At 35.7% G+C, this 13,945-nt stretch overlaps 1 protein-coding gene across 2 annotated transcripts in view; it reads left to right on the top strand.

Moving 5' to 3' along the window:
* Window positions 1-1,302: 1,302 nt before the first annotated feature.
* Window positions 1,303-13,945, top strand: part of LOC139975868 (alpha-2 adrenergic receptor-like) — a 35,244-nt gene continuing 22,601 nt past the window's right edge. The window contains exon 1 of one of the 2 annotated variants that reach the window (XM_071984138.1): window positions 1,303-1,794. The gene's annotated coding sequence lies outside the window, so the exon portion shown is untranslated. Of the gene's footprint in view, window positions 1,795-9,385; window positions 9,618-13,945 lie in introns of those variants that run through there. The other variant, XM_071984137.1, reaches the window with a different exon arrangement.

Raw genomic sequence — 13,945 nt, 5'->3', positions numbered from 1 at the left:
AAAGCCTTCAGTAGCAGTCGATGTAATACTGCGCATGTGCAGTGAAACATTTGTGTTCCAACCATCGTACTAGTCTTGTTTGTCGTTCATGAATATTCGAGTGTATATATATAGTTTCCTGCCGAATAGTTCCGTTATGGAAATCACTTTAAGCTCAGATTACATTAATCGCTTTACTCCTTTTCAAAGTTTACAAGGGCATTTCAAGTCAATTGATAAATGAAGTAAAAGAAAATGTTTGGATACTTGCGTTTCTTGACTCCATGTATATAGTTTTAGCCTGCTCACTCATTCCCTAATCCCTGTCGTCACTGAATATTCATGTAAAGGAGTCTACCTCTCATTCCCATTTCTTTTATCCAATATAAACAAACGGACCAATTCCAATTATAGGCAAATTCAAAAGTACATCTATACTGTATAATCCATGTGAAAATCCAACACAATGTATTTTACGTCATTGCCATTTACGAAACTTTTCGCCATGCATATACAAAGAGCTGTTAACAACAATAATTACGCTTATTAACTAATATGTTAGGTACAAGAAACGAAGACACCAGCAGTGGGGAAGGGGGTGGGGGCATGGGCAACAATGATTTTACGTGACGTGGTACCTCATTTTGCGTCAGTTCAACACCAATGAATATTGGTCTAACTCCTGCACACCCCACCTCTTCCCGGCACCCAACCATAGGTCTCTGTCAAAAGTCCCGGGGAGGGGGGGGCTGACGTTAGGTACATCTTCTGTGAGAGGAATGTGCAGATGCAAAGCATATAATAGTGGGTACAGATTGCTTTCTACAGAGATCATACACGAGTTGTGCACTTCAGTTTTAGGCCGAAGTTATAATTGTTGCTAAAGCTTGTCAATAAGGCCATTCTCTTCTTCATGACATGAGTCTCCCGCCCCTCCACCCCCCTCCCCCCTCCCCGGTACTGTGAGTGTATATGTTTACTCGAATCAGATACAAAGGCATACGTTTTCGGTGGTATCAGTTGCTTTTTGGAAGTGTGAATATGAGTGGCCATTATATGACGTTACTTAGCATATTATTAAGCAAGGTCACACCGATGGCATTCAATGAAGGCTCTTTCCTCCTTTGTTTTTATTAGGAAATCAATCGATATTTTGAGAAAACAAAAAACAAAAATCTTTTAAACATATATATAGTAGGGGCTGGAGTTTCCATGAAAAGCACATCATGCAAAATCCTTTATGACAATGACCCGAAAATAGACAAGACTCATTGGCATGGACAACAGAATCTTAATGCTGTAATCCTATTGAAAATTTGACAGTTGATTCTTATCAACAAAACGGTGTTTTTTCATCTTGGCCTTCTTTTTCCGCCGTAACACAGCTATTCCGGATATTGATAAGAAGGCGTTTTAACGTTTAAGCGTGGTCATAACAGTTCTGTACCCGTAAGCCTATTACTATAAGCTCTTTAGAATCCGCTACTGCAGTCCACACCCACAGGTTTCGATCAAACCGGGAGTGATGTTATAACTATCAAGGCTAATAATTGCTGTTTCATTGTGACCCGTTGGATTGAAAAAGGAGGACTATTTCTCGTTAATGTCTCTCACATTTTGATGGTTTATGTTTTATGTATCGTTTTGGAGTTTATATATATTTATAAAGGATACTACTACTACTTTCACTGGGAGTAATTAATACACATAGAAAATTCGACTAAACATTAAATCATCGTTTGTGAAAAACGACGGAGAGCTGATTTTCTATGCGACTCAAACGTGACTAACTCATCACGTCTCTCTCAATACACGGTAAGACACAAATTTTTGTAATACATCTAAGGAAAAGACTATTTTGGATAATAAGAAGATATGAAATGTCTGATATTTTGAATAGATAACCGTAATACTGTATTAGAACAAACCATTATGGTTGTTTTACAAGCACGGACACAGTCCGCGGATATGAAAGGGGTTGGGGTTAAGGTTGTATGGAATATCGGGTCCTAAAACATAGGCCTAACGGTTTTGCTATTTCACGACGTCCAGGCTCTGCAAGTGTGTTCGGTGACCAGCCTGTTGTTACTTTTATGAAGATCACAATTAACTGAAAAGAAAAAAAAGAAGCAATATGAAGAAGAAGAAACAATGAAAGAATTAAAAACCTTGTATTTGGAAAGATTTAATAGGTTTATTACTATATAGCGTCAGCATAATTTAATATGAATGGGTACCATCATTACGTTTATGGTGCATGTCGGCAGAGGGCTGTCAGATACTTGTCTCTTGGGAGGCTCTCGTCAATCAAAGAGGAAGGGGGTATCAAGGGACAGTTCGGTGGGTATACCGAGGACCAGGAGGGGATACGGAGGGGGGGGGATACATGGCTAAAATGAACTCGTTTTTCCTGACAGTAGTAGTTTCCTAAAAAGCCGTTGATAAAATTCAACTTGACGAATTACGATAAGACTGTCATACGCAATATTCGAGTAGCGCCGCTATTCCCTTTTTACTTAAAAACAATTCGTAGAATTTTAGCGGAAGTTAACCGATATTCGAATAACGGATCTCGATTTCGTTACTTTAAAATTTACCGGTAAACATATATAGAACCGTGTGTATGGTATATAGAACCATTGTAAACAAAATGCATGTTTTATTATTGTATATATAATACTTAAAATGTTAAATAGGCCTATATGTTTACAACAACAAAAATGAGCATGTAACATTTCAATCCTCCAGTATACTGCTCCTTAATCTGCTAAAAAATGTCAAAATAATGGTCACCAAATGGTCATATATCTACAAGCATTCTATTGTAACCCTCAAAAAGTGACTGCCTCCTGCTATACTGAGATATACAAATGTCTTGTTAATTCCTGCTATATATCAGCACCTCTACACAGGGATTTACTTTCTTATAAACGTCTACCAAATTTTGGCGAGCTAACATTTGGGACAAAAACAGATGACCTTTAAAGGAGAATTCCGTCTTCTATTCTATATCCTGACCCCTCCAAAGGTTCCCCTCGTTCTGTAAAATGAATCTGCAAAACGTTAAAACAAAATATAATAACTAGGTTTTGAGTGCTCCGTGTTTCACTCAGGTAGACATAATTAATGCATCAAATAATGTTATCAAATCGTACTTATATACATAATCATATTTATATCATATTACATAATTGGGCACCGTTTGCTGCTGTGGCATAAGTCACAAAGTTACGCAAGATTTTAATCGAATATTAAGATTGAGAATATCAGTCTTAGAAGGTTAGAATAGCGGCCTAATATGGGACAAGAAATTCAATACGAACGCTCAATATTTTAAATCTAAGTTTTTTTTTAAGAATATTAAAGATGGAGCCTGGGCACAAAAACCCCTCATATCCCAGTTCCCAATTACTCAGAGACTGTAACCGTATATGATCATAACGGTGTTGTACGTCAAGTGAGGTACCATAAATACATTAATACATCATATATACATAAAAACATAAAAACATAAACACATAAACACATAAATACATAAATACATAAATTAATAAATAAACAAATACACAAATAAACAAATACACAAATACAATATTACAATAATACACAAAAATACAATAATACAATAATACAATAATATACAAATACTCAAATACTCAAATACACAAATACGCAAATACACAAATACACAAATACTCAAATGCACAAATACACAAATACACCAATACACAAATGCACAAATGCACAAATGCACAAATACACCAATACACAAATACACAAATACACAAATACACAAATACACAAATACTCAAATACTCAAATACTCAAATACTCAAATACACAAATACACAAATACACAAATACACAAATACACAAATACACAAATACTCAAATACACAAATACACAAATGCAAAAAATACACAAATACACAAATACTCAAATACTCAAATACACAAATACACAAATACACAAATACACAAATACACAAATGCACAAATGCACAAATACACAAATACACCAATACACAAATGCACAAATGCACAAATGCACAAATACACCAATACACAAATACACAAATACACAAATACACAAATACACAAATACACAAATACACAAATACACAAATACTCAAATACTCAAATACAAATACTCAAATACACAAATACACAAATACACAAATACACAAATACTCAAATACTCAAATACACAAATACACAAATACACAAATACACAAATACACAAAACACAAATACACAAATACACAAATACACAAATACTCAAATACTCAAATACTCAAATACACAAATACACAAATACACAAATACACAAATACTCAAATACTCAAATACTCAAATACACAAATACACAAATACACAAATACTCAAATACACAAATACACAAATACACAAATACACAAATACACAAATACTCAAATACTCAAATACTCAAATACACAAATACACAAAGTAGCGGCAACAAAATTGAGGCACACGTGGCTTCACTATGTCAAATTTAGACTTGATCAAAGTCTTCAATTTTGCGTGTGCAACAAAAAAATTAATCTGTAATATCTCTCAAATGAAATAAGACTTTTCGTAGATGTTTGTGGAAGTTGTTCATGGCAGTATTCTTTTATCAGATAGATCAATAAATGATAATTGGGTTTTGTTTGTCCTTTAATTAGTGATAAATAACATTAATTACATATACGTAATATTGATTCTGACAATATTCTAGCATATTACAGAGAAAATGTATACCTTTAGCAATATAGTCTAACTTGCAATATATAGGCAAATTACTTTCGTACATGTAACGATGGTAAAGTTAACATGATAGATCGACCTTGAATGTGAATAAAATGATCATGTTACGACAAAATGACGACTCATGCATATTTCTCCCCCAGGAAAAGAAAAGAAAAAGAATTTGTAACGTTTTATGAATGCATGCATGCATGGTTGCGTATATACTTATATAGTATAGTTGTATATAGTTCTACAGTATGCAAGGAACAATGCTGAAGGTTACACACACTTGCCGCTATGATTTCGATTTTAATGTAATGGTCTAATGGAAAATGCCACTTTGAAGAAATTAAAGGTTGTAGTGTCGTCCCGATTATTGCATGGCATTCTAGAAATATACATAATGCTTTATACTGAATGCTTTAACGTTGGCCAATCATTGTCAGATATTACAGAGTACACGTCACTTTACAGGCGCGTAGCCAGGATTAGTTCATTGGGGGTGTTTTGCTGGAGACTGACATGGGGGAGGGGTGTAAAGGAAGGGAGGGGGTGTCCCCCTCCCCTTTGGCGAAAAAATGGAATTTTAAGGCCTCTAGATGCAAAATGGTGCAATGTTTGAGCTCAAATCATGCAAAAGAATATTGATAATTATTTTGTGGAATAATTCTATTCACATCAGAAAAATGTAATCCTATATAGACTCAATTATTGATGCAAGGAAAATGACCTATATATATATATATATACATATATATATATATATATATATATATATATACAGTACAAAGTGCAACGTTGTAAGGAGGATTGGAAGAGACTCGAGTGAGGCCCGGAGGAGGGTGCGATAATTATCACTAGACAATCTCTCCAAGTCACTGGTGTTTTCTGCATGTATTTTTGGGGGGGCACTTGGGCCATGGGGGTGTTTGAACACCCAAAACACCCCCCTTGGCTACGCGCCTGTCACGTTATAGAAGGTTGTATATGACGGTTCAGTTCAATAAGGCAAGCAAGTACAAACCGCATGAATACTATACGAGTACAACTCCTCTCGGTATATGCATGAGTACTAGGACGAGTACAATACTGGGTATAAGCGAGGGTGAGTACAAGCAACTATATGCTAGAAATATAGTTTGTACTCGTCCGGTATGCATGAGTACTAGGACGAGTACAATACTGCGCATAAGCGAGGGTGAGTACAAGCAACTATATGCTAGAAATATAGTTTGTACTCGTTGGTACTCAAGACATTGTATTCATATTGGAATTCGCACTGTTTTATTTTTTCTTGGGGGGGGGGGGTGGGGGGTTCCCTGTACTCAAATGGACATAATATATTGGAAATGCAAATCGTACCATTTAAGGATCAACGAAATGACGCGACTCTATTGTATATATATTATCACCGTTATCCGTAGAGTGTCTTTTTTGAAGCCCAAATTACAAAATTATAAACCGGTATCCATTATTGCAATAACATGAGGTCATTAAACGAAGAAATACAAGCTTGCATTTAGCATACTTTAGACTTTAACATTGCAATACCTGTAGCCGGGTATCAACTCACAATGACATATATCATATTACGAATGTTAACCTTTGCCGCTTCAAATATTCCATGTTGACTGGAGTCTTGAATTGAACTGAGTCAGGGTTTTTTTTCTTCTTCGTTTTTAAACATGTCTTTGGTATTAATCACTGTAATGTGTAACTCCCATCCAGTGTTACAATAACTTAGTTTTCTTACTCACTGTACTGCAACGCAACGCCCGGTTATTGTATTACACCACCAGACCGTATCAACGAATATGTACAAAGACCAGGGAGTTTTTATGAACTCCCTGGTTAAACACGAGATTGTATGAATATCGTAATATCTGTTGCTGTTCTAGAATTGAACTCTTTGGTTGCTTGTTCCTATTATGGAAACAATTCATGGATGTTTGTTTGTTTGTTTTTTTAAGGAAGAAACAATTATAATTGTTCTGTGTGATATAGAGGTACATGTGACGGAACTGCCCCATGCAAATTAAGCTGAGAAAAGGCATTATTCAATGAGTGAGATGCTGATGTTTTACTATTTCTCACGAGTATTCCTATCTATGATTATAAGCTTTCTCTGTGGATTTGCTTTCTCTGTGGTTTTGCTTAAACTGTTGCCAGATACTCAACAGGGAGCCTGGTCTACTCTAAATAGTTAATTCCACTTTCATGTCTGTTAAAGCCGTTAAACTACGACATTGAACTATTTGGGCCCTTCGAGAACGTTCTTGTTGGTATCGTTCACATAATGTGGTAATGTGGTAACGACTCTATTCAGCACTAACTAGTTACTATATATAACTTAGCACATACCGTGTGTGTAGTGTAGTAGGTATAATACGTACATACACAGGAAAGATCAGGAGAAACGTTTCGAGAAATATTGCTGTTTTTTTTTCTTTTTAACGATTGTATTAATTGTAACACTTACCCCCCCCCCATTCCACCCCACCCCATCCACGCATAATACACTTTTAATCATTCACAATGCTATAATATTTTTCTAGATAAATAGTATGCCCCCCCCCCTGCATGTTAGACAAACCTCCCCACTCCTTCCCATCCATCGAGACATATGACATAACATTTACGTATATAATGACTACTTTTGTTTCTTTTATTTATGAATTTATTTTCATTTTGATGAACTATTAACTGTGTTGAAATTTCACAAACCCTGTTATAATTGCGCTCTCTTATCTATAACCAAAAAACCTGCCTAAATATGTTATTGTCTAATCATATTTAGTAAGTGGTTCCTCGCTCTTCTTTCCTTGTTATGTTTTTCGACTGTTTTTTGGCAATATGTTTTTAACAAATGGTCTCATTGAAAACCAATTCAGTTAATATCTAAGATACAGGTACGTGAATTTACTTCAATCGTAAAGTGTGTGTAGTTATTGGCATTGTATCAAGGCATATGTAAAGATGCACCTGCTATATTGTTGATTCAGTTAGCACAGTAAAGAAATTCTCCCTCACTTCTCCTCTTCACAACTGAGGTTAAAATGCAAATAATAGAGAGAGAGGTGTGAGTGAGAGAAAAAAACATAAATGAACGGTACACGTTCTCTCACTAGAAGAACGAGATATCTCATGTAGAACGTATAGGAGGGGGTGAGTGGCGGGGTGGGGGAATCCAGGAAATTGAACAACTGATCTGTGGTCGACTCTCCAAATTACCGTCACGTGGTATAGTGATGGACTATAGGAGCGTTACAAAGATTTGTCAAACCAGTGAATCAAAATATAACAATATCTTATATCAACAAAAAAAGGTCACTGTGGATTCTCTAAGGAGAGTCATTCTTTGTGATTCATACCGGTGACTAACGGCAGGGAGTTGCTGTCTGGGACTCCTTATAATACCCACGCTTTGTGACAAATAACAATCATTTTCGGGGTTCCCGTTTCACACATCGACTTGACCAGACTTCGTTAGATGTTATATGCTATCATCTTTCAATTATTGGTCGGTTTCTGATGTTAATATACCAAACAAACGGATAATTGAAAGTACAGAGTAATTATCTTCGTTATTGTTTTTCATTTGAATATATTCTAAGAAACCAATGTTAACATAACAGGAAGAACTATGGCGAAATGACGAAAATAAGGGGGGGGGGGGATAATATGACTTCCTCTGGTTGGTTACTAATTGGCATGTGGTATAACACTAATTGAGTAAGCCGTATGTGATTATGTACACACTACACAGTAGCATATTTCTATTCAATGTGCTCTTGAACCAGAGTTTAAAATAATTAAGTGTAATTCTATGCAAATAAGGGGGACAGGTGGCTGTTGTTTTGATGTGGGTACTGAAGTGAGGATACACGCCCGTAAATCGAACTTCTGTACAACTTATACACTAAAGTTAAGACCAAAAAAATATTTGGTTTCTATTTTCAGCATGCCCGAGCAGTTCGAAAGGGGGGGGGAGTGTGGGTGCAGGGGGAGCAATGGCTTCCCCCTAACTCCCTGTTACATTTGACTTTCACCCTTTTGCCATGATGAAGTTGCGCATCGTAATCAATACTCATTGTGCCGGCTTAGTAACGATCGACTCGACAAGGGTAGTGGGTATAGGCGGTGGAATTTGGTTAGTTAGACGGTATCATGTCATTTGTCAAACGTTTACAAGAGATAATGTCCTATAATCGGTATAAGTCTGTTAGCGTGTATCACTTGCATACATATTTGTTGTAATCTACAAACTTGAGGGATTTGTTAAACGTCCACCATCCCCCTCCCCCAAACCCTCTACTCCCCTCATTCGTCTTAACTCCCACTTACGAAACTACCTATTTCATATATATTGTAGACACCACCCATGGAAAACAGTCAATTAGTCAGTCTCCAACATTCTCCCTGTCTTTCTGTCTGTCTTTCGTTGCTAGGATTCTCATGCAAAGCTTTAGAAACAAGTAATTCATGCGTTCTTGCATGTAAGTGATTCATGTACAATACTATATAACTATTACTAAAGCAAAATCGGCTAGATTGGTTTCTGCTCCCCCCTGATTAGCCAAGCGTGCAGCGTGAAGCCTATTCCTTTTTTTTTTTTTAATGGCCCTATTGTTTGATTTGCTTACGTTACCCTTCATTCTGTGCAGTTCGTGCAGTTCGCGCAGAACACCATATCGCCATGTATTCATTCTCGAGATTAATTTATATGAGTTAGCACATACCCTCAATTCTCAGTCGAAGTATGATTACTGCAACCGCCTAGTTGTAGTTTAGATTTGCTGTTTTCTCAGACAAGCTCGTTGTGTTCAGTTTTTGTGTTTTTTACTTCTTGTGCATGACGAAAGAATGAAATTATAGCTTTCTCAATATAGGTAAGTTCTCCACATTCTTTTAATCGCTTCATTGAAGTTTTACCTGTCAGTATTTACATGTATACAGCTGTAGGGTATACTAACATTATTTAGCCTATTAGTGTTTTTTATTAATTTTGCAACACGTTAGTATAAGTTTTTCTCTACGTATAGACATATATATTAATCATAGTATCTTTGTAGCCTTCTATACATCAGGCATATCAATAGAACACAGAAAGCAGTCTAGGTCACAGTATGCGTGATTGAGTATTCATGCATTGGCATTTAGGAGGATCTGCTATAAAACAAGAAGTGGCTCTTACCATGGAGCTATAAACAAATAGCTCGTTCGTTTGTCTCACTGTTCGTTATATATTTCATTTATCCACCGGTACCTCCAAAAGCAAGGCCGAAATCCCATTGTCTTAAGGGGAGGGGAATGTCCAATTCGCACCCCTGCCATCAAGTTTGAGTCACGTGACCTAATTTTCATCATTAGAAGATGAAAAATGCATCCAAACCGAAGCTTAAAGGAGCATCAAATTGCGTTTAAATACCACTCCCAAAGTGACGCCTGCATACCATTAACTGTGATCCGTATGCTACTCCAAACATGTATCTAACATATCTTGTGCGAAAAACTTCTCGAATCTTACAAAAATTGAGCAAAAAGGATAAACATTTTCGTCAGAAAAATGGGCTAATTATCCAACGATAAGCCACGCCTATCAACGTTCTCTCTCTATTACATATGCATTTCATGCAAAAATGTCACGTCGGGTTGCCTCGGTGCGCGCAATGGGCCTACGTGTATGGTAGGCCATACGTGTGCAATTTCTGGATTACTGACCGTCTAATATAGCTGTACCAGTGTGCGAACGATATATGTATATGTGTATACAGTACAGTGCGTTATAGCCCTATATGAACGTTATAAAATGAGCTCGTATATTGCGTTGACAATGGTGGAATGCTAAAAGTTCTAGATAAACGCAATGTGGACCTTTAAACCTTCTACACGCTTTCAGTTGAAGTGCTACCTATAGCATACCATATATGCTGCATTTCCATGTAAAAATCGTGGATACAGATAACACCATATATGCGTTGGTCAGGGGAAAGAGGCAATATATGTGTTTGCAGCGCCTCAATGCCCAAATGGCATGTATAGCATATATACTTACTGTAGTGTGTTTTGTTTATATGAGTTAGCGTGTTAGGTTCACGCGATCTCTTTAGTATAGGATCAAGTGTTCAATACCAACGTCATCAGGTCACAAGTGGTTTATCGATCTTGGAAATAACGTTACGAATACGGTATTAGTTCTACCATGGAGCTATAAACAGATTTATAGCTCCATGGTTCTACTATCGTGATACGTAGCCTTTCGGCTTCTTTCGACCATAAACTGATTTATTACAGATGAAAATTAGATTGAAAAATAAGATTATCTGTCGGGTTAGGGTCAAGTTATCAAGACTTACCAAATGTAGGGCAGTTCACATGGACAATGCTTTAACACCACCACACTTAAGGACGTATAAGGCCTTAACATCTTATATATTCAAAACAATGGGTTAATTTACTGTGTATACTTCGCTTTTTGCAAAGCAATCCAATATTTATATCGCAGTATTATATTAAAAGAGATAAAGTGATTGTTGTAATTAATAACAAACATTTAAACCACAATCGAAGTAATGTATAATTAATCCATTATACGGGCCAGCAGCCAGCTTGTCAAATTTGGAGGGGCAGAACTTTTGTTTGGGGTGGGGGGGGGGCATTTACATGGATCCACCATAGGGGTTCATTATTGAAACCATAAATTTGAAGAAAAACAAATTAGGGGCATAATCGAAATTTAGGGGTCATAATCGAAGTTGGGGAGCATTGCCCCCCCCCCCCCCCCCGTGGCTATATAGGTCTCATGCATGTGATCTCAAGATTCGTAATATTAACACAGTTGGACGGTCTTACTGGAAGTGTTTATTATAAATAAATTTCAAAACTAATATTATGTTCAATTCCGTTCAATTTGATTGACAATACAATTATGATTTAACAATTTCTCTTTCCACGTGAAATATAGCTTATAATACTTCCGAGGGTATAAAGCCTATACATGTCCTCTACAGCTAGAACTTTATAGACGTAATTTAAAGTCTAAATATGACAAATATCGTGTGGTTTTAATCTAGTCATATCTGTGGCACAATATGATTATCCTGTCACCGTCATTGTGTGAAAACAAGACTATAGTTCAGAGCACTTTCCGATTATACGCAAACTACAAATCAACAACATACCAGCAAAGCATGCATATCTATACGGCTTGAACTACGCAAACGATATTGTGAGAAAATAAATTCAACGTCATTTTTTATTGTTTTGATTTTACAAGAATATATCTTACATTGTTTATGATGACAACGCACGTCAGACTGACTTTATATTTTATTGATAAAGAGCCCTTGATTCGCACAGAATTTTAATACTTGGTAATGTTAGGCAATTGTTTTACTATAAAAATATGAAATCTGAAGTATACGTTTTGTGATTTCAAACTTCAAAATGCCTTCCCGTCATTATGTCAATGGATATATAATTTATTTTTCTTATATAAATGAATGACTTAAATGGGGGAGAAATGTCACATAAAACTTTTGAGAATAGTTATGACGTAATGTTTATAAATACATTCAGACATACCGAAAATCTGAATTTATTAATGTATTGTTTACGAAATTATACTCATCTATACTCATTATGACGTCACTGCTGCTGTTCCTTGATTACTTCGAAATAAACAACAGAGTACGGTACACTAAATTATGCATGGTGCTCCTTTAAAAAGTTGGACGTATTCTTTATACTTCCCGGTCAGACCTAGACCTGTTAATGGAGTAAATTGAAAAAAAAATTCCTACAACGAAGATATGTGACATTATCTTGAAGGACGATACCAATAATGTTACTATACCTAGCTTGAAATCACACTTTGAAGATCTCTTAAGGATGAATTTAGGCCGAATTATAGTTTTGATATGTCTGAGTCCAAGACAACAACAAAAAACATATGAGTGCGAGTAATGTTTTTGCAGCTATTTCATTCTTCATTCATGTTCCATTTAAAAAAAATATGTTTTCCATATCTGGAATGCTCCTTTAAATGCTAAATCAATGATGACGTCAGTTCCTCATTGCAGGCTTCAATGTTAACGTCTATACACCGTTTTCTATGTCTTCTTGTTATACCTGAGATCAAAACACGTTCTTTTTAATATCAAATGGACAACAGAGCTTCCTTAGATGACACTCTCAACATTATTTGTCCTTGTTGTATTTCAAACGCGACAGTATTTGTCAATATGACGTTAAAAGGACTGATCTGATAGCAGTGTGTTGTTAACATGGTCTACAAACATATGAAAATAAATTGTGTGCCTAAAGTTACCCTTGTATATCTTAATTTCGCCATCAAACAATAACAGGACATAATACCGTAGTTGTTTATTGACGTGGCTCGATACACACTATAGTAATAATACCATAAGGCAAAAAAAAAAACATTTCAGTACGGAGACGTTGAGGTGCCATCAAAATATTTCAATGTGCTCATAAATATATATATATATTTTTTTCTTCAAATAGCCTATGTTTTGTAACTTTTGTACAACAAAAAATACCCCGTAATATTTATATATTTTTTTTAATTTCTTTATTTTTTTTTCAAACTAGTGATAGGAAGTAAGATTCGAAATTTCATAGTTTATTCAATACCGTAAAAATTAATATGCAATAAACCTTTTAAAAGTATAAAATGGAATACAAACTTAATATAAAACAAAAATAACCAACAAAGGAACGAACGTAGTTTCACAGTATTTTTTACCAGATCGCACTTGTTTGCTTCAAGTTCACAACAGTAACACATAATCTTCTCTGTGACACAGTGACGTTTGTGTACCACAACCATGCATTAAGATCGACGCAGTATTCAGCTGTAACATAAGGTATAGGTTTCTAAATTGATAATACAAGTCATTGTTAGCATGCAGGGATTATAACGTCCCCAGTAAAAAATAATTAAAAAACTATTTGGACAGTGGGCTTTTTCTTCCTTTCCAAAACGTTAATTACAAATGACAACTAAAGACAAAGTATTTGCCTTAATTAGCTTAACGTGGATATAGCGATGATGGCGAAGCTTATGTCAACAATTGGTGGCATTATGCGATCAGTCATGGACAGTGGGTGTTAATAAATGGTTTTAGTCCAGGTATATACAGACAATATGGCGAAACAAAAGGAGGAAATATTGGACAATGTTACGTAACGAAAA

The sequence above is a fragment of the Apostichopus japonicus genome, chromosome 11 (genome assembly GCF_037975245.1).
Source record: "Apostichopus japonicus isolate 1M-3 chromosome 11, ASM3797524v1, whole genome shotgun sequence".
Lineage (NCBI taxonomy): Eukaryota > Metazoa > Echinodermata > Holothuroidea > Aspidochirotida > Stichopodidae > Apostichopus > Apostichopus japonicus.
This window is presented reverse-complemented; position numbering and strand designations above follow the sequence as displayed.